We start from the raw sequence: 25,747 nt of genomic DNA, 5'->3' as shown, positions 1-25,747 counted from the left end.
ACACAGTAACCATTCGAGTATTTATTTAGTGAATAAATAAATCAGGGTCTAAGTCCATTCCTTCCCCGTCCATCCCCTTAACATTTTTGAACCAGAGTGAACCTAGAGGGTAAAAGCAGTTAAACGGAGAGGTCTGAAAACCAAATCTTATCAGGACAATCTGATGAATATCTAGCCTTTGTGTTAATTAACCCTAAATATATTAGAAGAAATGTCAACAATGACTTTTCAGATATTGCTACAGAAACAGAATTTGAACACTTACAGAAAGGTAAATTTTTCCGTTTTTCAAGAAAATTATCTTAGCGTCAGAGCTAATGATAGAATCAGCGTCTTCATAGATGCTGAGCTTCCCCGCCCATGGAGATTGTGAAAAAGATGCCGGATGTTTGCTGTCAGGGACCCTATGGGAGAATTCCCTACCATCTGAAGGAAGTTTAATCCAGAGAGCCCCCAACTTCTTCTGCTTTGAGATTCTGTGATGCTATGCACACATGAGATTCTGTGATGCTCTGCGTGCAGCTTCGATTGTTCTATTGTGTGTGACGGTGATTTGCAGACATTTACATTTGGGAACTGTGACTGTACTTCTGCCTGCAGGTCAGGTCCCTGGCTTCTTCACCCAGTTCCTACTGGCTGCACTTTGAATCACAACACTCCCGGCGTGTAGGAGTCCAGCACAGTTGGTTGACTGGCCTTTCTTGAAGAGATTTACAATTCGGCAGTAATTCCAACAGGAGGAATTCATTTGCTGTAATTGAGCAAGCAGATCATCCCCTATTTCTTTTGAAAATTGTCATTAATATGATCTTCAGGCAACTCCTCGCAGCTAGGCATGGGCCTTGGATGAAGCAGCTTCAATATTTCTTTGATGTAAGGGTAAAAGACCTTATGTGAATAAGCTAAAGATTCTAAAGAGCATTGAGTTGGTTTAGGGCATTTTGGTGAGAGGGCATTTTTGCTGGGAGTGGTAAGGAAGAGCATGAAACAAACATTTTTGTTTGCTTTTCTGTTTCGTCGTTCTTATGTTCCTAATAATCATGTTTGTAAGGCTATTGCTGTTTCTGAGTCCAGTTGGCAAGTTATAGAATTCATAACAACATTCCATGCCACAGTAAAAACATAAAACATTTATTCTTACATTTACAAAAACTTATTTTTTGTTGGAACTGAAATTAATCACACTTTGATTCTAAAGGATACACGAACTAAACTCTAGCAAAGGTATATAGATCTAAAGCTCTGAATAAAAAAAGAATCGTTCCTAGTTCTTTAGAAATGTACCTGCTTAAGCCCAACTGAGGTAATTACTCTTCTGAACTTTAAAGTAGATAACTTAAAAACAAAAACAAAAACAAAAAAAACCTCTTAGTCATGGCACCATGACAGTAAAGAACTTCTGAAAGATAGTGTTCAGGTGATCAAAATCGAAACATAGCAAAACTTCAACCTCTGTGGTCTTACCTGTAACACTGCACCATTACACGTAACATTTCACAGCGTTTCTGTGACTTGAGATTTATGGTGCTGTCAGTTTTAGTATCATGCTTTATAGCCATAGAAAGAAAAGTTTGTGCTTTCCATTTATTGTTGAGTAGGGGATGGCTGCTATGTATAGCTATGTATAGGTTAGGATTTTTGAGAAAGGCTTGCTACTCTAATTCTATCAAACCTAGGAGAGAATCTTCTTTTCACTTTTAAACACTTCCTTAACATTTACAATGTTAATTTTTCCAGGGAAGTATCCATACTCGAGGGTCACTGCAGGAAGGATTTTCCTGGCTTGGCTTGCAGCTGGTCATTAACACAAGTCCCTTAAGTCATATGTGCAAATGAAGCACCAGGGGTTTTTGCAAGGGTTAGAGGAGGTCTATTAAGTGTGATACATAATAGGTACTCAATGAATGATCCATAAACATTTTGATTGCATTAGTTTAGTTTGTGTTTTGGGGCCAGTAAATCTGTATTGTTAGAAAAATTAATGGCCACTGGTTTATGGTCAGTTCTCACTCTCCTCCATCCTCCAGCAGGCAGCCTTACTATCTGAGTGGCGCCTCATCATAGCTACTAGAGCAGGGCAGCTCTGCTTTAATCCTCTTTACTCCATTCCCCTTTCTCCTTCAAACTCTCCCACTTATCCCACGGATCTCTCCCTTAAGTCCTGGTTGGAGTCTCCAGTAGCAAGAATGGCAGTAGGCTGGGGAGAAAGAAAAGGAAAGAATGAACACTTTCAGTGTTTCGACTTCATGGGTGACACTGACCTAGGACTTTACATGTACAACTTTACTTTGGCTTTATAACACCCATGTGGAGTGACGAATTTTTTCTAATTATATAGACAAAAGGCCTAAGATTTAGTTACATAATTTGGCCCCAAATTAAATGGTTTATCCTTTTGATATACTTCCCCTGCGAGAAAAATTCTGCCAGTTAAGATGAGAGAAGTTGGTTGGGAGCAGCTTGAAGAGGCCCTTCCTTGAGTTTAAGTTCGATTTAGCACTGTGTCCCAGTAGTAATATTGGTAGCAGTAGGAGTAACAGCAATGAGAGTGGTCACAATCAGACCAGGAATAAGAATAGTAACAGTAGTAATGGCAGGAGTAGAAATCTCAGAAATAGCATGCCTCAATCTATTGACAGCGTTCAATATTCAACTTGCTATCTTTTCAGCATTCCTGTTTTAAATGCCCAAACTGTACCATTTGGGTCACCGGGCTGACAGATTTGAATTTATTTTGCTTCCAGGGAGCCTCTGAACACTGGCAGGAACTTGGTGTTTTGATTTCTTGTTTTAACTCTAACACTAACAAAGTGTAATTGTGATCTTATTCAGAGTTTCATGTGACACTCGTCCCCAACATATCCAGGGACCCACATGCAAATACCTGACAGTAACGGGTTTGGACCTCAGGCAGTGTGGCTGAGAAATATCCTAGGAACCTAGCTTGCCCCTGAGACCCGAATTTTCACCCAGTACCCACTGATTGCAGTGTGAGTGAGTTTCACCACCACAATGTGGGGTCAAGCAGCTCTGGGGATACCCAGCAGTCCCCATGCTTGCCAAGTTCTTTGTGCTATGTTCCATGTAAGACTTATGTCTTGGGAGCCCCTAAGTTGGTGTAGCACACAGAGATAGTTGGTGTGCTATCTCTGTGTATTATCTCCTCTGAAAGACTTTAGGTTTCCTAGTTCCCTTCCTAAATGGATCTTCAGACTTTTAAAGTATTTATTTGTAAGACAAGGCAACGGGCCACTTCATCCTATTGCTGGAGGAAGACGAAATGTTACAATTATTAGTTTCAGAATAGAACTTGATTTTGTTAACCACCTAATAATAAAAGGGAAATAAACTCATGTGGAGGTGAGTCTTTTTGAATATCCGTTCTCTTCCAAGTCTTTCACTTGAAAAGTGAGGGGCAAAATCAGAAACATAGCCTGAGATTAACAAAAGCTTCCCAGTGACATGGGATTGTCTCAGCCTGAGAGGGAAGACTCTGATGTTCTTCCCAAGGCAAGAATCAGGAGCTCACCTTCCTTCTCAAGATAAGCGAGGTGCTTTATTCCAGAGCAGGAATTTCTTTTTCTCAAATCCCACCCCCTCCGCAGTAAGTTATCCTTTATGCTACAAGGAAGTAAGTGTCACTAAGCTGCTTAAACTGGCCTTGCCATTGGAGGGGCAGTATCTCTCAGAGAACACCCTAGCTCAGTGGCATGTAAAACTGACTCCCCAGTCAGCTAAGCCTGCACATAGGCTGCCGACATGATTGGAACTCGCCGATGGCTTGTAAAAAGCCAGCACAGCACTTTGGGAGGCCGAGGCGGGCAGATCACGAGGTCAGGAGATCGAGACCATCCTGGCTAACACGGTGAAACCCCGTCTCCACTAAAAATACAAAAAATTAGCCAGGCGAGGTGGCGGGCCCCTGTAGTCCCAGCTACGCGGGAAGCTGAGGCAGGAGAATGGCGTGAACCCCGGGGGGCGGAGCCTGCAGTGAGCCGAGATGGCGCCACTGCACTCCAGCCTGGGGGACAGAGCAAGACTCCGTCTCAAAAAAAAAAAAAAAAAAAGCCAGCACACACCCAGAGGGAGCTGTGTCCTTTCTAAAGTGGATCCCTCTTTCATAGTCCACGTTGGCTTGGAAGTCATCACCGGTTGCCTGGAACATAGTAGGCTCTCAGTAAATACATGGTGCCTGAGCAAATGAAGATGAATTCACAACTCAGTTTTTGTGCCAAAGATATTTTTCAGTTTTAATAATTTATGGTCAAAAGCTAAAACATAATACATTACCATGGAGATTTCTTTTCACTTACTTGTTTTATCTTAGACAAAATGGTTATTTATAAATAAGCTTTTGGAGGACTTTCTAATTATATTCCTCATTGAATCATATATTTACAGGGATTTTAACTATTAGGTACAGAACTGCCTCCAGAATTCTAAGCCAATAAATGACCCACCTTGGCATAAGTGATTATTGGTTCAACATATATTCAGAATGTATCAGATAAACAATCCTACCTTCTTCTCTGTGTGCACTTGAGCAAATCATTCAGGGTCTCTGGGTCTCATTTTCTTTATTTCTCAAGGGTAAAATTGGGTTTGATGAGTTCCAAGGACCCTGACAGCTCTAATTCTCATACATTTGGCAGAATGCTGGCAAAGGAATCCTCAAATTACTAGTCGCTCTTTCACTGTGGTGAGCCTCTTAAAGACTTCGCCCTTCATTTTCCCTTTCTTCCCAGCCTGACTGTCTCACTAGTAGGAAACGTTTTTTGCTTGGCACTTACAAGGGTTTTTTTTCTCTCTCTTCCCACACTAACCCTATTGCTGTCTCATGGTTTGTAAATACTTCCAAAGAAACACATGCTCAAACACGTTGATAATTTACAGGCCAGCTACATATGCCACCAAATTGTTAGATTTTTGAGGGTAAGAAATATGCCCGATTTCTTGTGATATTTAGGCACCCAGCACAGTGCCAGGAAACCAGTAGAGACCAGCACTACTCACGTATGGACCAAGGACCCCTGCACCAGAAGCTTGTTTAAAGGCTGCCAATTCCTCAGCCCACTACAGGGTATGTAATCAAAATCTGCATAGGTGGGGCCCTGGAATCAGCATTTTTACAAGCACCCTTGGTGATCCCTCTGTACCCTGAGGCTTGATAGCCTCTGCAGTGCACAGTCAATAAATATGTGCCGAATACTGAATGAACATTTCCAAAGAAAGGGAAACTTACCCCTCTCCTCAACAAAGGTCCTAGACTCACAAAGACAACAGCAGAGAGAAAAGGAGGAAAGGCACAGAAGAAAATACAGTGCACTTAACCCAGTAGCTCTTATGTGTCTGCTGCAAAAGAACCCTTCTGCTCTCTTAAGAAAAAAACAAAGCAAGGCTCAGTTCCTCTGAGGTTAGTGCAATCACTACATGACTTGTTCAACTCACTGTGGCTTTTAACTTATTCATTAGGGCTGGTTCTTCCCTTACCCCCAAATGACAACTCAAGGAAGTCCTGTAACATCCCAGGCTACTGCTAGGTAATATAAACACTACTATTTTGCTTTAATAAGTAGAACGTACAAACCCAGGTAATAGTCAAAACTCCAACTTGGGGCCAGGCGCAATGGCTCACACCTGTAATCCCAGCACTTTGGAGGGCTGAGGCGGGACGATGGCTTGAGCCCAGGAGTTTGAGACCATCCTAGGCAACATAGTGAGACTCCATCTCTAAAAACATTAAAAAATTAGTTGGATGTGGTGGTGCATGCAGGTACTAGAGGGGCTGAGGCAGGAAAATCACTTGAGCTTGGGATTTTGAGGCTGGAGTGAGCCATGATCACACCACTGCACCTCAATCTGGTGACAAAGGGAGACCCTGCCTCAAAAAAACAAAACAAAACTCCAACTTGATTTGAGGTTTCAGACCCCTTCACCTCCCACGTCCTACATGTCAACCAAATTGTAAGCAGAAAGCCTGTAACTGGGAAAGGGAATCTCTCTTTGTTCCCCACCTACAGTTTCAGCTCCTCCTCCTCTATCTTTAGTTTCTGACCCTTTCAGAGGAAAAGAAAGCAGGGATGGTTCCTACTGATGGGCACTACTGTTGGCTGGCTTCACGCTCACTGGACTTGGAGATATTTACAGATGACTCTTTCTGGGGGATGGTATTGTGGTTTTTTGGAAACCTCCCAATCCTGGCCTCTCAAATACAGATCCTTTAATGTGGGTGATGCCCTACCTCTAAATTCCCCATGCTGAGATGTATTCACCCCTGCACGGGACTCTCTCAGACACAATCTCAGGTGGGCCATGCTAGGGTTTTGTCACTCATGTGGCCCACATCCAGCTCTGAGGAAATTCTCATGCAAGCCTCAAGTGCCAGCCACCAGGGCCACAATCTCTCCATAGCCTCTCTGTTAGAGCAGCTAACCAGCCTGTCTTTTTACCTGTGGCATTTTCCAACAAGAGGCCAACACAGGTCTGATGTGACTCCGTACTGCAGGGACACAAACCAGTTCCATGGAAGCCCCCTTTTCTTGGTATAAAATGAAGGGGAAAGAGTCCCTACTCCTTCAGAGAGCAGGACTCACAGAACACCAATAGCTCTTTCCAAAATTACTATTTAAAATCATATTTCTGTATAACATAAACAAAGCATTAAGGGATGTCTACCTAATTCTCAGACAGCCTCAACAAAGCATGAAGAGATGTCTACCTAATTCTCGGACATCCTCTTTGCATCTTGTTTCAGCAATGCACTATAGTGTCTGATCTGAAGGCCCATAACAGAATGAGACTAGGCTAGACTATTTAAACATGAATTTAAGCCAGCTCAGAGGGTAACCTCCCATTAGATAATATGGCTTGCACCTTGAGCTCACTCAGAATGAACCTCCGTGGGGCAGATAGGCTTTAACTCTTCTCACCTGGGAGGTCCAGAGGCTAGATAAGAATTCTCAACACCTGACTGAAGAGAATAAAAACTAACAAGTGGCCAGAGTTCCCTCAACCACCTGTGGCCCACCTTCCAGATTCTGAATCTCCATTAGAAGACCTACCTCTCCCCATCAACGGATGCCAGGAAGGGCTGTATGTTTCAGGGACAGATGCCCTTCACCCAGACCTGTAGCCTGGTCCCCCGCAGATGCTGTCAGTCATCAGATGGGTAGGTGTCTCTGGATGAACTTTAGAGGAGTCTGAAATCCCCTGAGAGATTATGTTAAATTTATAAGTATAAACACATCTCTCAGTAAAGGGTACATTTTTTTTTATCAGATTCTCAAAGGGGTTCATAATCCAAAAAGTGTTTTTGCAGCCCTAGAGTTTCAGCATGGTCTGAACTAGGACAATAGTGTTCTAATGTTGGCTAACAACTATTAATATAAAAGACATACAGTAGTTGCTGCTTTTCTGAGGGGGCACATGTTCCAACACCCCCAGTGGTTACCTGAAGCTGCAGATAGTACTGAACCCTCTATATACTATGCTTTTTCCTATTTATACATACCTATAAAGTTTAACTTATAAATTAAGCATAGTAAGGGGTTAATGACAACAACAATTTTTGGCCGAGTGCAGTGGCCCATGCCTGTAATCCCAGGACTTTGGGAGGCTGAGGTGGGAAGATTACTTGAGGCCAGGAGTTGGAGACCAGCCTGGCCAACATAGTGAGATCCCATCTCAACCAAAACTTTAAAAAATTAGCCAGGCATGGTGGCATGCACCTGTAGTCCCAGCTACTTGGGAGCCTGAAGTGGGAGGATCGCTTGATCCCAGGAGGTCAAGACTGCAGTGAGCCATGATCAGACCACTGCACTCCAGCCTAGGCCACAGAGTGAGCCCTTTGTCTCAAAAATAAATAAATAACAATTCTTCTATAACAGTACAATTACAACATAACAATATATTGTAATAAAAGTTATGTGAATGTGGTCTCTCACTCCCTCTCTCAAAATACTGTAATGTTTTCAGACCACAGGTTACTGAAACCGAGGAAAGAAAAACCACAAGATAAGGGGGCTCTACTGTGTGTACCATAACCAGGGCATCACTTCTTTATACCTACTTTGTGTAAATGGGAGCAGAAGAGGCTGCCCAGAAAGAAGAGCTGAGCTTTGAAAGAAGGGTAGGATCATGACAGAGGGAAACAGAAGGAGGGGGAGCTAAGGGGTCATTTCAGAAAGCAGAACAAATCATGAGCAAAAGCCAGGTGTGAGTGTGAAATGACGTGCAATGGGCAGCTGGAGGGTGAGGTTACACCCAGAAGAATGTTGGGAACTAAAACCTGAAAGTGGACTTGGAACAGAGTCATGAAGGGCTTTGATGTGAAGGGAGAGGATGTGTACTCTCTGGAGATGTGGGGAGACAGTGAAAATTATTAACCAAGAAGAAATATTGACATATCACCTTGTGCTTGAGCATTTGCGTGTCTGTCTTTCCAGATAGGATGTGAACGAAGTGCAGGAAGGCAGAATCACAGTTGAAGTTATGTTTATAAGTTCAATTGTCTGCACATTCCCCAGCATAATGCAGGTGCTTAATAAATTTTTAGAGTAAGGAGAGAAGATGCATTGGAAGGAAGGGAGGAAAATGGAGGAGGAAGAAAGGAGGAAGGGAGAGGGAGAAAGAGAAGCAGGGGAGGAAGGAGCTGTACTTTAAGAATAAACATTTTATATATATATATATATATATAGAGAGAGAGAGAGAGAGAGAGAGAGAGAAAACAGGAGACTATTACATGGGTCCAGACAAACAATGAGAGCCTTCATGAAGTAAGTATCTTATAGTTTTGAGTTGCTATCTTGCTGTAAAACTCAAATTCTCATCCTCCTCTAAATAGCTTTTCTATAAACTGTTTGAAATTAGTGTTAAATGTTCTAATTCATTGTGAGTAGAAAGGATCTGTGTGTTGCTTTACCTGTCCTGTTAGCGAATCTGTGCTCATCCGTCCTATACTTTTGCCTGGTTCCCCTTAGGGACAGAGCATGCAATTGCAGATGGCCAGGAGTGGAGTGTGACCAGGGGAAGAGAAGTGAGTAACTGACCCATAGGCCTCACTTGCACCTTATGCTTTGGCCCTTCCGCCGCCTGCTCACTCAACAGGGCAATGTGTTTGTTATGCCTGGCTGACTTTTACATCCTGCCAGCCCAGACATACTAAAAACCTGACCTTCAACTCAAACCCTCAATCCATGTGTTCTATTATGTTTCTCTCCAGATTGAGTGGAATTTGGGTCAGCCCTTGGTTAAGATGGCATTTTTCACTCTTCTAAGATTATGATTTAATCTGTCCATCTCAGACCTACCTGCAGTACTTTTCTGTTTATCCAGATAACCTTTCAGGGCTCTCTAAGCTTGTCATTTCCTCTTTAACCACATTTCATATACATATTTCCTGTTGAATTCCTATAGCACACCCTCAAATCCTGAATTCTTAGGTGGTGTTCATTCACTTCCTTTAATAACTTGCTAGTTCATAAACAAAATTGTTTTACAGAATTTTTAGGATATGGCTCCAGATGCATCCAGGTGGCTGCCTTGGCCTGTACAGTTATATATTTTCAAAAAAGGAACACGAGAATTTGATTTTTTAGAAAAATAAATCTATACCATTCCCCCAAATTAACTGCAGCTCCATGCAGGCTCAGAGGTCACATGATTTATAGGTAGTCTCCTAGAACCCTGAGCAGTGGATCTTGTGAACCTCAGAAATTCTCCAATGATATCTCTACTTTTGTGAACTTAACCAAAGCAAGCACATGATACATGTTAGGTAGGAAGAATAAGCTGAAGTCATCAAGTGGCCAATCAAATTACAGCTCCCTACAATTATAATTCCTAATTATTTAGTGAACATCTGCTATATGCAGGTTGCTGAGAGAGAAGACAGGAAGATTAAAAAAAAAAAAAAAAAGTCCTGCATAAAAATGGTTACCTTCTTTAGGGAGCTAGTTGGTAAAAGAACCATCCAGGGACACATTAATTGTGGTGCAATGCACAACAGGATGTCCCCTCATAGAATTTCAGGAGAGGGGGCAGTTCATTCTGGCTGCCACGGATCCCAGCAAGAGGACAGCTGCACTCAGCTCCAGTCCCCATGCAGGGTCATGTTACCAGACCTTCTGGATATGGGGTAGTGTTTTGTTTTGTTTTGTTTTTAAGAAAAATGGACAATACATATTTTATGGAGGCTCTCCTGATTTTTTATTCTTGTCAACCAATTCAAACTTTTCTCAAGCCCTGATTCCATGTGTGGAAGTGGGACATCCCCGTCTGCTGGCTGTGGATGGCCATGGACCATCAGCTTCTACCTCTAGACTAGAAGTGAGGTTCTCAGAAGAGGTCAGGATGTCTCTAGAAAAGTGGGTTGAAGTCAGAGTGCCCTCCCTCATTCTCTAATATTGGGCTGAGCACTATGGTTTAATTCCTTGGGCTGAGAGATATCATATTCCCTTCTTTAAAAAAATTAATAGGATAATCCTATCTGTGTTTTACAAAGATAATTCTGGTGGCAGATGGGCACTTGGCAAATGGTTTGATAACATTAGTTAATTTAATAAATGAGAGAGAAGAGTGAGGAAGGCAAGAGATTAGAGGACAGTTAAAAGGCCCTTGCACCACCAGGAAAGGTGGCTCACACCTGTAATCCTAGCACTTTGGGAGGCTGAGGCAGGTGATCACCTGAGGTCAAGAATTCAAGACCAGCCTGGCCAACATGGTGAAACCTCATCTCTACTAAAAATACAAAAATTAGCTAGGCCTGGTGGCGGGTGCCTGTAATCCCAGCTACTTGGGAGGCTGAGGCAGGAGAATTGCTTGGACCCTGGAGGCGGAGCTTGCAGTGAGCCAAGATAGCGCAACTGCACTCCAGCCTGGGGACAAGAGCAAAACTCCATCTCAAAAAAAGGAAAAAAAAAAGACTCTTGCAGTGATGCAGATAAGACAAAATGAGGTTAAACAAAGGGAAATGAAAATGGAAAGGAAGTGATAAATATGGAAACCATCTGAGGGGCAGAGTGAGACCTTTGTGGAGGTCACTAATGTGGTTCACCAAACTTCCCTAGCTCTCCTGCTCTCTGAGAGTTGACACTTTGGCACTTCCTGGTCTCGTTGCATTCAAGTGGTGCCACGTGACCAGTGCTGGCCAATGAGTTTCAAGAGAAAGTGATGGGGGCTACTTCTGGCCCAGAGCATTCAATTCTCACCCTCAAAAGCTCTCTTTCCTTCTGGTAATGTTCAAGATAGTAGGTGCTCCACCAGCTTGGCCACCTAAGTGACTACAATGAGCTGAGCCCCCTGATGATTTAGGACACGTAAAGAAGTAAACTGTACTGGGATGTTGAGGTTGCTTGTTATCACAGCATAACCTAGCCTATCCTGACTGATCCATTTCTATTTGCCCCTTTTGTCCACATTGCAGTAGACAAAGTAAAAATAATACTATTTTACTTCTCATAAGCAAGACCAACCATCCTAGCAGAAATCCATGAGACATTTGCAGAAAACATTTGTAATCATGTAGATGATGCAACCATATTACATCCTAGCCCCATTAATAGTCCAGCATTGTATTATTTCTTATGAATTTTCTCAGGATTCTATTTTTGATGACCCTTTTCTCACAGCAGAGTGTAGAATTAATATAATTATTTTGTTAAAACTGTCAGTTGCCTTCTTTTTAACTTAGTACATATGAAAATGAATGTGTGAATTGAATGACTAATTTGCACATCAATACAAAATAACCAAATTACTCACCCAGTATCTTCATAATCCTACTACAGAATTATATTGTAGAGATGGAAAGAGAAAATAAGAATGAGAATAATAATAATATTTATGATATGAGTAACTTTTACCATTTAACACGAGTAACATTTTGCTATACAATTAAAATCATTTTATTGCAGGTTTCTTCTCAAAGAATCTGGAACAGAATTACAAATCTGGCAAAGGTATATTTTGAATCCTATATCTCAAAATATAAAAAGATATGTAGCTTAAGAGACAGTATTATCATTTATTGTGTATCCCAAGCAAAGCTAGGATCCATGTGGTCCTAGAATCATGTCTTAGATTTCATCTGTAAAGTGAGGAAATATATGCTATCTCCTCTTCTTAAAAACTAAGCAAGAGCCAATGAAGTAAGATCTGGAAACCCTTTTTGGCAACCCTGAAATTGTTGTATATGAACAAAATTGAATTGCCCGTTTAGGAAATTTAAAGTTCAGCCTAGATAAGAAAGATTCGTGGCGATATGAGGGAAGTTAAAGAGAGAACATAGTCAGATCCTTAAAAAGAAGTCTCTTGCTGTATACTCCAGGTTCCACAGCCTTCTAAAGGAATCAGCCACTGCATCTTTGTCACTTAACTTTTTTTAATCTGAACTGACAGATCACTGGAGAATAACTGTAGGGAATAATCCCCACACTGGCACAGGGGATGGATTAAATCAACCATGAAAATAAGCACTGGCCCATGTTTCTATAGCCTAAAAGAAATTTGAGCATAGTGCTGTGTTTAAACCAGGCACAGTAGCCATTGAATTGTCTGTAATATTTTCTCCTACAAATCTCCATTTGAAGGAAAAGTCAAACACTGATGCTTTGAAAGCTGGGGTGCATCTTGCTTTGCTGAATTGAAGGAATTATTTTATTAACATAGGAATATAAACTGAGCATACTTCTCCCTTCCCCCCATACCCGTAGCATAATTTTTAGTGAATATGGCTTATGCGTTCTCTTCTACGTTAATTTTTATAAATATAAAAATATCCCTGGAAAACCCATGCTCAATAAATGTTAGCTCTAATTTTAAACCTTTTAACCTCCAAGGTGGATTGGCCTTCTAAGAAGTCATCAAAGATGTAAATAGGTCTTTTTCACATTATTGGAGGAAAAATAATGAGATTGAATGTGACATGAGCACATTTTTGAGCTGCTTCCTATCTCACCCAAATGTATATTCTGTCCTTAAACTCATTTGGTTTCAAGAAGACAGTGAGGCATAGACAGTGAATCTCAGACTTCTAGAAAAACAACAACAACAACCACTTGGTTATCCATGTATTGGAGAATTTGCAGAGCACAAAGAACTGATATCCAAGGAGAGTCCCATTGTTTCTGCCATGTTCTTCACCGATCCTCTGCCAAACTCTGTAAGGAGAGAATACTACTAGTTCTTGTGTGAGAGCTAGATTCTCTGATGGATAAATTTGGTCCCATCTGCTGAGCAAACAGATTTCAAATCAAGAATCAATGTTTCCATAAACAGTCTATGGATTCCTTGCAGGTTATTCAAACATCAATTAAGCAAAATCAAGGAACATGTAGAATCTATCCACCAGAATTAAATCAAAATGCCCACTCAAACCCTAGGAGTTCTAATTTGCTATCGTATTAACACCTGGAAAATGCTTGAAATTTGATGGGAAAAGGCAGAAGAGGGTTATTTAAATTTTTTGTCTTAAAGAAGATCTTGTTAAAATGTTTAGTATTGATAGAACTGCATTTTCTTCTTTAACTCATGCTGTAGGCTTATTCGAGGAGCAGAATTTTCATACCAAGCTCCTCACAGCTGAAAATCCATAACAATGATGCTTTCTCAGAGCCTGGGAAGAGTTCAGCTAAGCCCCAGGTTGTCCTAGTTGGTCAGAAAAGTCCCAGCTCCAGTTTCCCACCTTTGTACACTTTAAGACCCTTTTTTGTATTTCTTTCTCCTTTCCTACAAGACTATCTGAAATACTTTGCCTTCATGAAAACTGCATTTATTAAGAAATTCAGGCCGGGTGTGGTGGCTCACACCTATAATCCCAGCACTTTAGGAGGCTGAGGTGGGTGTATCACGAGGTCAGGAGATGGAGACCATCCTGGCTAACACTGTGAAACCCTGTGTCTACTAAAAATACAAAAAATCAGCCTGGCGTGCTGGTGGGCGCCTGTAGTCCCAGCTACTCGGGAGGCTGTTAGGCAGGAGAATGGCGTGAACCCAGGAAGTGGAGTTTGCAGGGAACTGAGATCACGCCACTGCACTCCAGCCTGGGCGACAGAGGGAGACTCCATCTCAAAAAAAAAAAAAAACAGAAATTCATATGTATATACCCACTTAACACATATTTATACTTTAACACCTTTATATTTTTTATCTATCAAGGATGTTTATTACCTTCAAATTTCTCTTCAGTGTGAATTCGCCAGTTTCATCACACTGGATAAGCTTGACATATGGATTAACACATGTAATCTTATTAGGGATAAACAAGAATATCAATAGGCAAGCTAGGTATGGTGGTATATGCCTGTAGTCCCAGCTACTCTGAGAGGATCACTTGAGTCCAGGAGATCAAGGCCAGGCTGGGTAACGTAGTGAGACCCCCCTACTCTAAAAAAGAAAAAGAATTTTATTATGTTTATTTTATATTGAAAATAGTTCATCATGTTCTCCAGAGATCCTGATATAAAATATATAAATCATATATATAAAATTCTGTGTACATATATATAGACATATGTATAAAATTTCTTCATTTATAAAACAGTCATGTCTGACAACAAAGACAGTGACAGCTTCAGGTTATTTCTAAGTAGGCCCCCCCACCAATAACATTAGTTCCATATATGTATGCATTAGTTTGTGTCAAAAAAAAAAAAGATGGTGTTCCAAGGTCAAATGAGTTTGGTCAGTATTGGATAGAAAATGTTAATTGGGTTTCTTTTTTTTTTTTTTTTGTGACAGAGTCTTGCTCTGTCACCCAGGCTGGAGTGCACTGGCATGATCTTGGCTCACTACAACCTCCGCCTCCCAGGTTCAAGCGATTCTCCTGCCTCAGCCTCCCAAGTAGCTGCGACTACAGGCGCCCGCCACCACACCCAGCTGATTTTTGTATTTTTAGTAGAGACGGAGTTTCACCGTGTTGGCCAGGATGGTCTCAATCTCCTGACCTCGTGATCCACCAGCCTCGGCCTCCCAAAGTGCTGGGATTACAGTCGTAAGCCACCGCGCCTGGCCAAATCAGCTTTCTTTAATGCTGAAATTCTAGCCATTAATATTCTAATGCTCACTGAATTTTCAAAAATAGGATAAAACATGCAGTATCTCCCAAATAATTTTTTTGGCCATCGGACACTTGTTTTTCATGGAACACATGAGGCAACTAGCATCCTGTGGAATAGTCCTAGGGAATATTTCTTAATCTATCAGGAACAAATGTCTATTGTTGACTTTTCAAAAGAGGGTTCATGCCACAGTTGGTATCATCAGTGGAGCCAAAGATGAATTTGGTCCCGTATAGGGTCTAGATCTCAGCCTATGGCAAGAAACTCAATGTAATTAGTGTCCTAGGCTGGATCAGAATATCACAATGCTGACTCAAACTGAAGAAGATAGACTATAAAACCAGAATGCCCATTTTAATTTACAAAGAGAAATATAATTGTCAAGGGGCGCTAATATTATTGCCCTTTGATCAACACCTTCTCTGCTCGTAAAGGACAATTCCATGAAAATCCTTATCTTGTCAGAAAGTTGCAGGATGAGTATAAATACAGGACTTGACATGTCAATTTATTCAGAGATATAATGGCCACATGTGTCTACACAGTGGGATATGCCTGCCAGCTGGACCAGATAGGGCATGGCCTCCGACCACCACTGCAACCTCAGAATTGGCTTCTGTGATGCCATCTTTCTGTACTTCCCGTAATGACTAACCTTCATCTGATAGACACTTAGTTTCTGTCAATATGTTAAAACCTTCACCAGTTCAAGGATATTTAGATATACTACACAGAAACAATGTCTACTCCATGCAGAAGAGATGAAAATGGTTACTTCATCTCAATTTACAGTGGCTCAGTATTATTTTATCCCATGTGTATAATTGCTTATATCACAGTGAGACTATAAGCAGCAAATAAATGGGAAGCCATCTGTGTCTTTAACATGGCTTGGTGTAATATATATATTATATATAACATTGTAAATATGTATAAAATATAATTACATGGTATATATTATTGTAAATATATAATTGTATAATATATAATAAATATAATATATTATTATTATATGTCTGTGTATATGAGACAGAAAGCAAGCCAAGAAGACCTGATATGATTGTGCTTTCACCAACCCATTATAAATTTGCTCCATGGAAATTCATAGCTTGCCTCTCTGAGGGCAACTTCTACTTTCTTAAGAGTACTTTAACATGGCCTGTTACATAGTATAAACACCTCTGATAATAGTTTTAAAATATATAGTTTGATTCTTAGAAGTAATTTGATTCTTAGGCACTGAAGTCACTTCCCCCTTACGGAAAGTCAAAATGTTTTAGAGTTTATGCCCGGTCCCCAGCTGGAATCAATGATTCACTGGTGTTGGGAGAAGTCAAGGAAATAGAGGGACTCTGTGAGGCAGGATAAACCCCAAGGTGTCATTTATGCTTCAGAGCTCCCTGGAATCAGGATGAGGCTGGCACTTGCCCTGAAATCCTGCCTTTGCTTGGCTTCTTGCCCTCCCATCCTGCTGTCCTCGCTCCCCTCCTGGTTTTTCCTGGGAGCCCTTCTTTAAATCATTTGCACTCAAATTCTTAGATCAGGGTCTGCATGTGAGAGAGTCCAATTTAGGAGACTGACTTTATAAGGTTGTTGAGAAAACCAATGAAGAAATTAACGTCGAATACTTAAAACAGTGCCTAAAAAAACATAGGAATTTGCTGTTATCATATAAAATGTAGCCATAGTTTTGAAACTAATTTTTGTTTAAATTTTTTGTCAATGTAATACATGCATGTGGTTAAAAATCAATTCAATCCACAAGGCTTCTGAAAACATGCTAAGTTTCAGCCATCCTCCTCTCCACCCTCAGGATTACTCCCCAGGGGAATCACATTTAACCATTTCTGGTTTTAAGCTTTATGAGTTTACCTCCGTATTTCCAAAGACTTCCAATTTATCTCTGTCTTGTATTAACTTGATGAATCATCTGTTCATTTCCTGCTGTGGAGTATGAGGGTTTAGTTCACTTACAACATCTCTCACTCTCTTTTTCTCCCTGCTCCAAAGAGAAGCATAGCACTATTTTTAGTTAACTGTATAATTTTAAGTAGCATATTTAAGTCTCTATTTGTTCTGTCAACTACAGAGCCATCTCTTTACTCTCCACGTAGTGCCCTGGTCCTCCCTTCCCCTCCTCCCTCCCACCAAGCTTTCCCTTCCACATAGTCAAGGATGATAGCTTTTGTGTTCTCATGAAATCTTTCATGCTTTGTTTATAGGTTGTTCCAAAAATTGCAAGTCAGTAAACACTCTTGACTTTAATATGGCTACCTTATTATTTCCTGCAGAGCCAAAAAAAAATATGCAGTGATCAAGTATTCCTCTCAGTGTGGATTTTAGTGCCACTCAAAGAAAACATCCAAGTGCATCATCCTTTCATACTCCACCAGGTGCTCAAAATCACACCACATTTTACTTTCAATTAAGTTATTTATTTTAATTGACATTGAAATTGTACATATTTGTGGGGTACCATTTGATATTTCCATGCATATCTATGTTGTATTCATTATTTCGTGCATTTATCATTTTCTCTTCTAGCTATTTTGTAATGTACAATACTTTACTGTTACCCAGTCACCCTACTGTGCAACAGAACACCAGAACTTACTCCTCCTATCTAATTTTAAGTCTGTACCCATTGACCAAGCTTTGCCTCTCCTCCCCTGACCCTTCCCCACTCTCTGGTAAACACTGTTCTACTCTCTGCTTCTGTGGCTTTTCTTTTTTAGATGCCACATATGAGTGAGATCATGTGGTATTTGTCTTTTTGTGTCTGGTTTATTTCACTTAACATAATGTCCTCCGGGTTCATTGATGTTGCTGCAAATGACAGAATTTCATTCATTTTATGGCTAAACAGTATTCCATTATGGATATGTACCACATTTTCTTTATCCATTCACAGTTGCTGGACACTTAGGTTGATTCCATATCTTGGCTGTTGTGAATAGTGCTGCAGTAAACATGGGGGTACAGATGTCTCTTTGACTATATTGATTTCGTTGTCTTTGTATATACATCTAATAGTGGGATTGCTAGATCATATAGTAGTTCCATTTTAGACTTTTTGAGGAACCTCTATACTGTTTTCCACAAAGGCTGTCTTAGTTTGTAATCCCACCAATAGTATGTAAGTGTTCCCTCTTCACATCCTCACCAACGCTGGTTTTCTGTCTTATAGATAATAACCATTTTAACGGAGTGAGGTGGTATCTCGCTCTGATTTTGTTTTGTTTTGTTGTTGTTGTTGTTGTTTTTTGAAATGGAGTCTCGCTCTGTCACTCTGGCTGGAATGCAGTGGTGTGATCTCGGCTCACTGCAACCTCCACCTCTTGGGTCCAAGCGATTCTCCTGCCTCAACCTCCCAAGTAGCTGGGACTACAGGCACACGCCACCATGCCTAGCCAATTTTTGTATATTTTTTAGTAGAGATGGGGTTTCACCATGTTGGCCAGGCTGGTCTCGAACTCCTGACCTCAAGTGATCTGGCCACCTCGGCCTCCCAGAGTGCTGGGATTACAGGCGTGAGCCGCCACGCCCGGCCTCGCTGTGGTTTTGAATTGCATTTCCCTGATAAGTAGTACATCACATTTTATTGCACAATTGGTTTATATTTGTTTCTCTTATTGTTTCTTATAAAACCATGCATTTGTTTCTAATGCTCTTTGTTTGTTTTGCCAGAAATTTCTTATTGCCCTTCCTTTTGAAATTGTTAGTATTATTATAAAAAGAAATGTGTATCTTCTTTAGGAATTGGCTAGCATCTTTTCACTTCTTACTTTTTCTTCAGCATTGAATTCAACAGTTTTTCTCCTGGAAGCTCAATGACTTCTTGTTCTAATTTGGAACAGCTGCTTCATATTTGGATTGTGACTTTCCCCGACGGCTTTGGTTTTTCCTGAATTTTCTTGTTTCTCTTTTCACATTCTCAGATTCTTCCAAAATCTCAGATATTTTTTCATTACTATGGAATCCCCCTTTTTTCTGCAGATTTTTCCCCTTACAGCCTCTGCCCCTATGCCCTGCTGTGGACTGGCTGCAGTCTGGAACTGCTGTACAGCTGTCGCAGTGGGGCTCCCTTGGGTTGCTCTCTTGAGTGACTTAAATGCTGTTTCCTGGGTCCTTTGTCTTCCTCTTTCTTTGTTCATAACCTTATTTTGCTGAAGTACCTATTCAACTTTGTAAGGAAAAGTATGTAAGGATAAAATTACGTAAAGATAAGATGTCTAAGTCTTTGTAAATTCCGGAATGGGCCTTCCTCTGCTCTGGCCCTGGCCAGACAGTTGAGCTAGCAATAGAATTCTTGGTGGGAGATAACTTTCCCTCAGAACTTTGAAGGCATTGTTCCTCTGATTTTAGCTATATAGTTTTGCTAATGAGAGGTATGATAGCAGTTTGATTTATGTTTCTCTATATGTGGCCCTTCATTTTCTCTCCAAAATCTTTTTGGATTTTAAAAGATCTTTATCTTTGGTGTCCTGCAGTTTCATGGCGGAATAGTCTAGGTGTGGATTGTTTTTCTTTCATCTTGGTTGGCACTCGGGAGACATCTGGAAGGACTGGGAAAAGCAATGGAGAGCTCAGTGTTTTGGGGTGAGATTGTAGGCTGACGGGCTTTTTAGGGTAAGTGAGAGGAGAAGCACTTTGGGGTGCCCACATCCACATTAGAATGTTTTCTCAATTTTTTCTCTTACTTTTTTGAGATTTTAGGCCTAGGTGGGGTCATTCTGCAGGTGGAAATAGTGGGGAAGTCAGCTGTTCCATAAAGAGACCTCAGCAAGCACCCCCTGGGAACTCATGGGGGACTTGCCACCTCTGAGTGCTTAGCCCCCATCCCCAACGCTTTGCTGAGCAGGTGCAGCTCCCCTGGGGTAGTCTTGCTTAGCTTCTACATTCTACTTTACAGGGGGCACTCATCCTTCGCTCTGTATCTTTCCCGTTTAATGAGGCATCTAAAAGCTAATGTTATGTCTCAGACTTAACCTGTCCTAAAACATTCCAGTAAGAGTGTGCCCTAAAATGTCAACAAAGGCGGTAGTGGTTGGTGAATTGCCCTAATTTCCAAAACAAAAGGCACTAAAGAACACTGGGTGATTTCCAGATGTCTATTTCTTTTCTTTCCAACCGATGATCTTGTTTCATTTTTTTTTTCTAATGGCAGAACAATTTGTTTAAAAGAAATAGTCTCAGGCCGGGCGTGGTGGCTCACACCTATAATCCCAGCACTTTGGGAGGCTGAAGCAGGCAGATCACGAGGTCAGGAGATCGAGACCAGCCTGGCTAGCATGGTGAAACCCCATCTCTACTAAAAATACAAAAACTTAGCCTGGCATGGTGGCACGCGCCTGTAGTCCCAGCTACTCGGGAGGCTGAGGCAGGAGAATCGCTTGAACCCGGGAGGCAGAGGTTGCAGTGAGCCAAGATTGTGCCACTGCACTCCAGCCTGGGTGACAGATTGAGACTTTGTCTCAAAAAATAAATAAATAAATAAATAAATAAATAAATAAATAAATAAATAAATATAAAAATAGTCTCAGTGTTGGGGAGCTGCATTTGCAAGCTGATCTGGTTGAAAGTCAAGGGAAAAGTCACACTCTCCCCACTTGCTGCAACTCCCTGTAGGGCTGCTAGGAGCCCCAAGGGTAATGGCTCCCAATCCCCTGAGGTAGGTCTTTAGAATGCAGATTTTGCCCTACTCTCTGGAATCTAATTTCCTAACAAGCTCCACTGGTGATTCTGGTCCACAATTTGAGATAGGCTGCTAGAGTTGGCAGAAACAATCAACCTAAGAAAGAAGCTTGGGTGGCTCAGACAATACAAGAAAATGTGTAGGGATGTTTTCATTGGAAGAATTTATCTCTTTATTTTCCCCTGACGTCTCAAGAGACACTTAGATCTCCACCTTAAATGCAAAAGAAGCAAAAAGACAGATTAAGTACATGTGTAGCAATACTTCTGGAGCTGATAACACTGACCATATGCAAGATGGTCACATATCATAATCTCTGAGGCAGAATTTACTTTGCTCATTTCTGACGTTGTTACCAAGAATAAAGGCAGCGTTCTGGGTACACATGAACATAAAAATAGAAATAATAGACACTGAGGACTCCAAAACAGGGAGGATTGGAGGCAGATGACAGATGAAAAATTACCTCTGGGGTACAATGTTCAATATTTGAGGAATGGGTACATTAGAAGCCAAATTACCACTATTATACACAATCGACTCACGTAACAAACATGCACATGTACCTCCTGAATCTACAATTTGAAAAATAAAAAAAAAAAAAAGAATAAAGGCAGACCTCCCAGCAAGTTTCCACCTTCTACACTTTTTCAAAATCCCCAGTCCCCAGCCATCTACCTTTTCCCATCGACTTTGCAAAACTTCCATCTGTGGGTGCAGGCTAGGGATGCCCTTACTGAGGACACCAGAAAGGGTTTCTGATTTGCATCCTTGGTTCAGCTCCCTGAGATATTCTTACCTAATGGGCATGTGTGGATGTTCCATTTACTAACTCAGATTCCTCCTTTTGGGATGCTCAAGATTCCTGTTTTTTCTTCTTCTAGAGATCTTAGTGGGGAGCAAAAGCACACAATAAATACAGAGTTAGGGAGGCAAAGGCTACATCAGGGAACACAGGTTTTTCCATGGGCCCATTGATTCTTTACAACTGGGGCTGATCAGGGAGTTGCTTCCCCCAGTTAGGGACAAATCCAACTGGGGAACTCTTAGATGCCACCCCGGGGATACTCTAGAGACAATATATCACACAGTTCTGTGGACAAGGTAAAGTGATGCCTATTTACTTTCCTTAAACTGGCACCAAGCCTGAGCACAGAGCTGCTGCCACCCTATGTCTAAGCATGGAGGAGGCATTTTCTTACCATCAAGGTAAACTAGTGGTATGAATAACATATACCATGGCCCTTCTCCACCTCCCTTCCATTCATACCTCTCACCTCCCTTCCTGCAACCACCACACTCCCCACAGCCATGTTTCTCTGTTCCTTATAATAACTTGTGGCTCATACTCAAATTAGCATCTTTATCTTCAAAACACACATTTACATTTCTCATCAGCAGGCTTTAAACAAATGATTTGCCTGCAGTAGGTCTGAGGTACAACTGTACACTATCCCAGGAGTTGAACAAGCAGACCCTTCAATTTAGGCTCAATAATGAGATACCTGAGCCACCTCTTCTCACAAACACAGCCATGGAGCGCATCTTTCTGCACGTGAGCAGTCTTCTGTGATCAAGCCCTTAGGAGAAAACAGGTTGCCTCATCATTACAAATAATCCTGTCATGTAAGAGGTTTTGGGAAGTGCCCAGGGTATTCACTGGCTGTGTAAACTTGGGAAGGTCACTTAACCTTTCTGAGACTGAGTTCTATATGTATAACATGGCAATAACACCATCTATCCACACAGTTGTCTTGAAAAGCTAATTCATCATATTAAATGAAGGTATCTTCAAACTGTGAAGCACTGTTTTACTTTTAACCCAGATTTCCTTGGCTGTTCTGTGCCTGCTCAGTGTGCAGCTTCCAAGTCTTCCCCGGCATTTCTCGAAGCCATTGGGATGGGGTCTTGTGTGCAACTAAAAATGAGTCCACAGTTCCCAACGCCCTGCCCTGCCAAACCTGTGCCTCTCCAGTGGGCACAATGTGTTTCTCCCTGTGCCGGCACCCTGGCCAAGGCTCTCCTGTGGCTCCAACAGGACAGCCCTTGCTGGTGGCTGCCCTGACCCCTCAGGACCATAAAGCCATGAAGAGCAAAAGAGAAGTATGCTCTTGCCCTGTGGCTTCCCAAGGCAATGTAACTTGGTCCCCAGTGTGTGAATATAGAGAAACAGCTCTTTTCTTGTAGTATGATACACATAACATGTAACTTGCCACTTTAACTATTTACCACTTTATTAAATCTATTTTAACTATTAACTAAGTCTATGATTCAGTGACATTAAGTATATTTTCAATGTTGTCCAACCATTTCCACTGTCTAGTTTCAGAACTATTTCTTCACCTTAAAAGGAAACTCACACCCACTGGCATCTCCTCTCTTCCACCTTCAGAGCCTGGCATCCACTCCTCTGCATTCTGTCTCTGTGGATTCACTTATTCTGGACATTTCATATAAATGGAATGTGGCCAAGGCTGTCTGGCTTCTTTCGCTTAGCCCAGGCTTGCACGGGGGGGCTGGGATGTGGATGGGTTTGGATAACCATTACCACAAGGCTTCTTTCCAGGATTCCTGGTCACTTTCAGTGATAAACCCTGCTGCTTCCTTCCTCCTCAGTGTGGGTTTTCTGCCCTCTGTAGACATATCCAGATGAGGTTACTCCAGCTCCCAGACATACCCGGAGGTATGTGAACAGCAGTGAGTAATGGCTGTACTCCTTCCCAATAGGCTTTCACACCCAATCCACCAGTTTGCCAGCCATGCCCATATTTGCCTGAGCCTGAGAAGTCCAAGTAAATGCTGAAGTGGAGATGCTGACTAGAGTGATTATAATAGTATGATCTTATATTTTGGCATAAAGTAGGTTAGGATGTTGCTAGAAATCCTACTTCCTTTAGCATTTGAGCACCATTTTTCTTTCTGTACATTGCTAAGTATAGGACACATTTGTATTTTTCCAGAATCTTCCACGGACTTGCTTTTCAAGTGCTTTTGACTTTTCTTGTGTAAACCCCATCTGATATAATTCTGATACCTCTGATGATGTGGCTCCATTTATGTGTAGGGGTTTACTGAGGAAACTTTTAACAAAGATTCAATATGAGAAATTGTTTACGACTTACAGCTAATATATAGAAACTGAACAAATTGAAAAATGCAGGATTCTTGGCTGCTTCTTTGTCATATTAAATTATTTATTTGAGAAATTTCAAGACACTGGCTTTACCGTAACTCTCTCTTCTCTCTAGGAAATCTGGTTTGATGAAATTTTGTTTTGCGTTTCTTTTTCAAAATTTTAAAGTAAATTTTCAGAATGTATTTCTGGGCATCCCTTTTCCTTTCATGGCTGCTGTTTCTGCAGTTAAATTTTACATTTAACATTGGCCTATGTCGTGTATAGTAACAAGACAGAGAAGAAACCATCATAAAAGGGCATAAATACCAGGGAAGAAAGTAAAGTCTTTAACCTTCCCTGCTTAGGGTCAGAATTTTACCCCAACAAGCATCATTTTATCTGCAAACGTTCTTTGTAGTTCAAATATTAATACAGCCTTGAACCTTCCTAACTTTATTCATCTTACTTTCTCATTCTTCTGTGTCCTATTTCACTATGCTTTATAAAATGAGCCACTTCGATGCACTATATTTTCACATTTTTAACCCTCATTTTCATGTTAGTGTGTAGGTGGCTTTGGTGTTTTTCAGACCCAAGTTACGTTCATATATGCCCCTCCTGCTTTCCTTTGCATCTGGTATATACCTGAACATATTTAATTCTGTATTATTTTTTGCTTGCAGATGTCAAATTAGTTTATGTAACTCAAAGGCGTAGGTTTATGCCTTTCCAGTCAAGCTGCTGTTATGGAAAACACATACCCAAGCAATATGAACTTAGGGATATGGAGGAAGGGAGACATATTTGGGACCAGGGCTCATTAGTAGGTTAGGGTCTGCTGCGCCTACCCGTCTGCCAATATCTATCTGCCAATATTCCCAGACTTTCCTGTTTCTAAATGCTGATTTAGATAAATGCTTTTCTAACCAAAATGAAGCAGTGTGGTATTTAAGTCAACCATGGAAATAAGCATTGACATATGTGCCCCCACCTGAAAGACATCAGGTTAGGTTTGATTTGAATCAGGCAGGAGGCCAGATGCAATCAAGTCCCTGAAGTCTGGAACTCCACCAGAAGGACAGATCAGGCTCCACTGCCCCAGGATCCTCCAGACTGCAGAAGATCTGGAGAGGTCAGAATTGAGCGGGGCTCCCAGATCTTTGATAAAATGTGATTTTGTAAAATAGAAGAAAGGGGGAAATGGCAAAAGCAGGCCTTTCTCTAAAAGGTCTAATAAACAGGATGATGCCGGTGTACTTTCCAGGCCTCCCCCATGCCATCTCTATCTCTACGATCACATCACAAGCCCCAGAGCACCCTGGCTCTACACGCAAGGCAGGCCACTCACTGGACTGCTTGCATAGACCTAGAGCAGTTCAATGGCTCAGTGAGGACTTGCTATCCCAACTGGACCGAGTTGGAAGCCCTACATGGTACGTGAGATCACGGAATTGGTATTTGAAACCCCTGGGAATGGTTGCATCGTCATTTCACCAATACAGCTACACTTTCCTTTAAGGCCTGTAGGTTTGACATTGATCCTTATATATTTATTTGTTCATGGGCTTGTTAGAAAGCTTTTAGATTGAGATTTAGGCAAAAAAGAAAATGAACTTGGTTTTTAGCCATAAATTTCTCTAGACCATTCTTAGGTCAAACTAACCAGCTTCCTGCTGCAGAAATTGTTCAGTGCTACGTGGGCATGTGAGAACAAATTTTGCGTGCTCAGTGCTAAGACACCTTCTCCCACCAACTCTACCTTTCTTATAACAAGATCTTAAAAGATGATTTCATTCCCTCAGTCCTTAGGTGCTGTCCTGTCCTTAGGTGCTGATGTCTAATCACTCCACTGTTTGGTTCAGTCACCTGCTATCATCCTTC

The 25,747-nt window shown here is 41.3% G+C and overlaps 1 protein-coding gene and 1 non-coding gene across 2 annotated transcripts in view; one reads left to right on the top strand and one right to left on the bottom strand.

Annotated features, from left to right (window-relative positions):
- POU6F2 (POU class 6 homeobox 2) overlaps positions 1–25,747 on the top strand; it is a 479,743-nt gene that overhangs the window by 322,148 nt on the left and 131,848 nt on the right. The window lies entirely within an intron of this gene.
- On the bottom strand, positions 15,794–15,925 carry LOC116809907 (small nucleolar RNA SNORA20). Its single transcript, XR_004370071.1, has one exon. It is a non-coding gene; the product is annotated as a small nucleolar RNA SNORA20 (small nucleolar RNA).

Source organism: Hylobates moloch, unplaced genomic scaffold, assembly GCF_009828535.3.
Source record: "Hylobates moloch isolate HMO894 unplaced genomic scaffold, HMol_V3 SCAFFOLD_1, whole genome shotgun sequence".
Lineage (NCBI taxonomy): Eukaryota > Metazoa > Chordata > Mammalia > Primates > Hylobatidae > Hylobates > Hylobates moloch.
Note: the sequence above shows the minus strand (reverse complement) of the source record. Positions and strands in the feature narration are given on the sequence as shown.